The sequence below is a fragment of the Triticum dicoccoides genome, chromosome 6A (genome assembly GCF_002162155.2).
Source record: "Triticum dicoccoides isolate Atlit2015 ecotype Zavitan chromosome 6A, WEW_v2.0, whole genome shotgun sequence".
Taxonomy (NCBI): Eukaryota; Viridiplantae; Streptophyta; class Magnoliopsida; order Poales; family Poaceae; genus Triticum; species Triticum dicoccoides.
The window spans coordinates 4998183-5002043 of NC_041390.1; the positions used below are offsets into that span (position 1 = coordinate 4998183).

Below are 3861 nucleotides of genomic sequence, written 5' to 3' on the forward strand. Positions count from 1 at the left end.
CCTAATGTCTCAGTTGGTAGGTCACATTCCGGGTTTAATTTTTGTCCCACCTCACCCGGTCTTTTGTGGTACTTCTTTGATACTTTCTTCCATCTCACACTGAGCCGCCATGAACTAAAAAAACCTTGTACTGAGGCTCTCACCCGCCCCCACGCACCCATCTACAAAGCAAAGGAAAAAACCTACGAAAATTAACCAATGAAAAAAAACCTACGAAAATTAACCAGCAAAAAAAACCTAAACCAATCGCACGCATGACTCTCCTGCCCTCCACTCGCACGCACGACTCTCCTGCCCTCCACTCGCACCCGACTCACTGCCCTCGTTCGCGGCCGCCCTCCATCCCTCCGTCGCCGCCAAGACCCCGCCGGATCTCACCGCCGCCGATCTCCTCGAGAAGACCCTGTCGGATCTCACCGTCGCCGATCTCCTCGAGAAGACCCTGCCGGATCTCACCGCCGTCGATCTCCTCGCGAAGATCCCGCCGGATCTCGCTGCCGCCGTAACTCCATAAAGCCGCCGCCGCCGATCCCCTCCAGAAAACCCGTCGATCCCCTCCGGAAGACCCCGCTGGATCTTGCGTCGGGGCCACGGTTCTGGATCGCCGTCGCAGGGCGGTTTCAACCAGAGGTATGGATAGGAGAAAACTCAAACGCAGGGCTGTTTCAATCATAGGTATAGTAGAGCGGTTTCAACCCCATGTATTAACATCATGATGGATCTAGCCGGCGGCCTTGAGGAGAGGAGCTCGACGAGCGGGCAGGGTGACCCCGTGCCTTGGAGACGGCGACCCTCAACCCCTTGCTGCTGTGGTGCACTGGGCACATCTGTGACGAGGAGGAGGCGAGCCACAATTCATCACCTTCCTCGTCTCTCTCATGGCTGTGCACAAGGTAAACCTCATTTGCCCCCCATCTTCTACTCCAGATCAATGGGCAAGCCTGGGCACGTCTGAACTGTGCACGCCTTTTGTGAATTTTTACTAGGCCTCTATATGTGCTTCAGATTATGTAGTTTGCGGTCTTGACTCCTCTGCATTAACGTTTTTTATGGTCTTCTCATCATTGTCAGGATGTCCGCACCCCGAGCCGAGCTCTGTTTGACCGGAGGACAAGCAGAGGAAAGGCGAACAGGGGTGATGACGTGGCTCCTGAGCAAGGTGAACATCGCCTTTAAGGCGAGCGGTGGCGGTATCTCCCTTACAACCACACTTCATTTCTTACATTGTTTGCTCCTCTTATCAAGGGCACATCGGTCAGATGCATCCTTGAAAAAAGGGTACATTGATCAAGTTGTTTCCTGATGTTTGCACTCGCTGCTTTATGGCGTATTTTTTTCATATGATTTTGGATATTTTGTTTCCGTACTGTACCTTAGTTTGGAATTTATTTTGTAGGCACCTTATCTTGGGCCCCTACAATAAGTAAACTCAACATGCGTGATTCTGATTAGAGGCAACCGGATCGTTATTGAACATATTGATGATTCCTGTTGTGTATTCTCAAGGAATGGTCAGGTTTAGTACTGTAACTATTTTCTTATCAAATATATTTGGGTGGTGCTCAAAATGCAGAGCTGAAAAGCAAGAAACGTAAAGCCACCTCTGAAGATAAGTTCACCATGCCTCCCAGAGTGTCACCCCGCTTCGTTGAACTTAATGGAATAAGATCAGATCAGAATAACCTTTGTAAACTAGGCAACTGAATCATTTCATTGTTGCTTGTCCATGTAACTAAGAACTATCATTTGGGTACCAAGTTCCACTTCAGGCCAGGAAAATTTCTTATAACTTCAAAACGGCAACGGATGCACCATTGTCTTCAGGTCTGGTATGTATATTTAATCAATCAAAACAAAAGTTTTTGATAATAATCAAGAATGATGAAATTTTGGACTTTAGACTATATCAGTGACAATTTTCATGATAAATTACAGAAAGTTTGTATCTAGGGGATATCTTCATGTCGACTTACGTTTAATATTAGGCTATGTCCCCTCATGTGCCAGTTTTGAGATATCTTAGAAGTTCACGATCTGGTTTTAGTTCCTGCATCTTTTTCCACCTTTCTGTAGAGATTTGAGTAAAACTTAAATGTCTAGATGCATATAAGCTGGTGAGTTAATTAATGCTAACTTGATGGTCCAAACTAAATTCTGCAAATATGACCATGACAGAAAGATAAATGGAGGTTTAGAGGCAGAGTGGATGCCTGCACCAACTTTATAGGTTGAACTACGTTTTGCTAGATGACTCAAATTTCAGAACACGAGCATTATTTTTTGGGAATGCAGTTAACAACAGAATCAAGTCAAGATGAAAAATGGAGAACTGTTCAATATTGAGTTTAATTCCTTTCTTGCAGAGCACCAGAGATGAGTGAGGAGATTATTAAATATTGAATATAATTCCTTTCTTGTATCCATGGTCGATCTATTGTACTCTGTCGTTTTCCTTAGTGAGAACGACACTGCTCTATCGCTTGCTTATCTAAGATCATGGTAATCATTTTTGCTAGCCTATGTGTATTCTAATTTTCTCCCCTTACTGTTGCAGCCTTGCAGGTTGGAGTGCAGCTGTCAGATATCTTTCTTTCCTTGGGATAGTTGGAATGGAATACTATGACTAGATATACAATGGTATTGTTATCAGTGTTCGGCCTTCAATGATTTCGGTGCAGCATGTCTAGACCATCAACGGTAATTTGAGCTCCTTAGTGAAGTAGGTTTGTAAGGCGTTGCTTCAACTCAAGAAAATCAATGGCCACAATTGGGAAGTTGACTGACAATCCAAAGAGAGTGCCAATTTTCAATCTCGTGTTTAGGTGCTTACATCAATCTCGTGCATAGTCTCGATCACCGCCACCGGGGCAGCTACTTCTGCTGGCAGGGGCTGGGCGCCGCCGTGAGGATGCTATCACCCATGCACACAGTGATGGCATGGTGGCCGAAGAAGGCCGTCTTCTGGGGAGCCGCGCGCTGGCCGCCATATCCACCCGCGGCCACACCAACAAGACAGGTGATTTTAGGGTTGGTTCTGTCTGAAACCAAGCTGGCATGTGAGCCAAATCAATCATTTCACGGTTCTTAAATAGTACATAACATAATGCTAATTGTGTGTTTTTCAGTAATATGCAGAGAAGGTTCGCCTGACATAATGACCAACAAGAGCAAGTTGTTTTTTCTTGATGAAAATGATAGCTACCACTTGATGAGATTTATCAATACAAGCATTTCCTCTAATTTTATTTGTAGGTAATCCTTTAAGCTCCAAGGAAATAGCTGAATGTCACTACCAAATTAAATTACCTTTGTACAGAAAATACGTGGAGTTATGTGATCTGCAAGTGAGCAGCTCTCTCACCAACGAGTTAATAACATTAAAATAGGTAGCAGTACCAATTTTTCCCAGTAAAAGTGATTTTTTGTTTTCTTCATTCAATTAACCATCGTTTTGATCGATGATGCATAATAGAAATATGCATTCCTTTACTGTTTTTTCTCCATAAGATCCTTTTATCACTCATTAAAATTTTGCAAGTTCTTGCCATACCCGAAGCTTCCATTATCGCTGACTTCGCCGGAATGCCTGCACCCATGTTCCAGGTGCCAATAATGAATCCTGTGTTTAGGTGCTTCTACATGAATCCCGTGCATAGTCTCGATCAACACCACTGGGGCAGCTACTTCTGCTGGCAGTAGCACTTTCCTCTGACATGTGATTTTTTGTCATTGTGTGCTTCTACATTAATCCTGGGTCGTTGTATTTAGGTTCTCTAAGGCCTAAACTGTGACTTTTCTTAATTGTATGTGTTACAACTCGTTTTACTATACTAATTTATTCAGTTGCACCAATACAAGGTG

At 44.2% G+C, this 3861-nt stretch overlaps 1 long non-coding RNA gene across 2 annotated transcripts; it reads left to right on the plus strand.

Annotated features, from left to right (window-relative positions):
• Nucleotides 1–543: 543 nt before the first annotated feature.
• LOC119319339 lies at nucleotides 544–3004 on the plus strand. Of its 2 annotated transcripts, none has more exons than XR_005154439.1 (5): nucleotides 544–630; nucleotides 726–893; nucleotides 1072–1190; nucleotides 1397–1829; nucleotides 2555–3004. It is a non-coding gene; the product is annotated as an uncharacterized LOC119319339 (long non-coding RNA). The 2 variants fall into 2 exon arrangements; XR_005154440.1 differs by having other exon boundaries at nucleotides 1072–1159.
• Nucleotides 3005–3861: the final 857 nt, after the last annotated feature.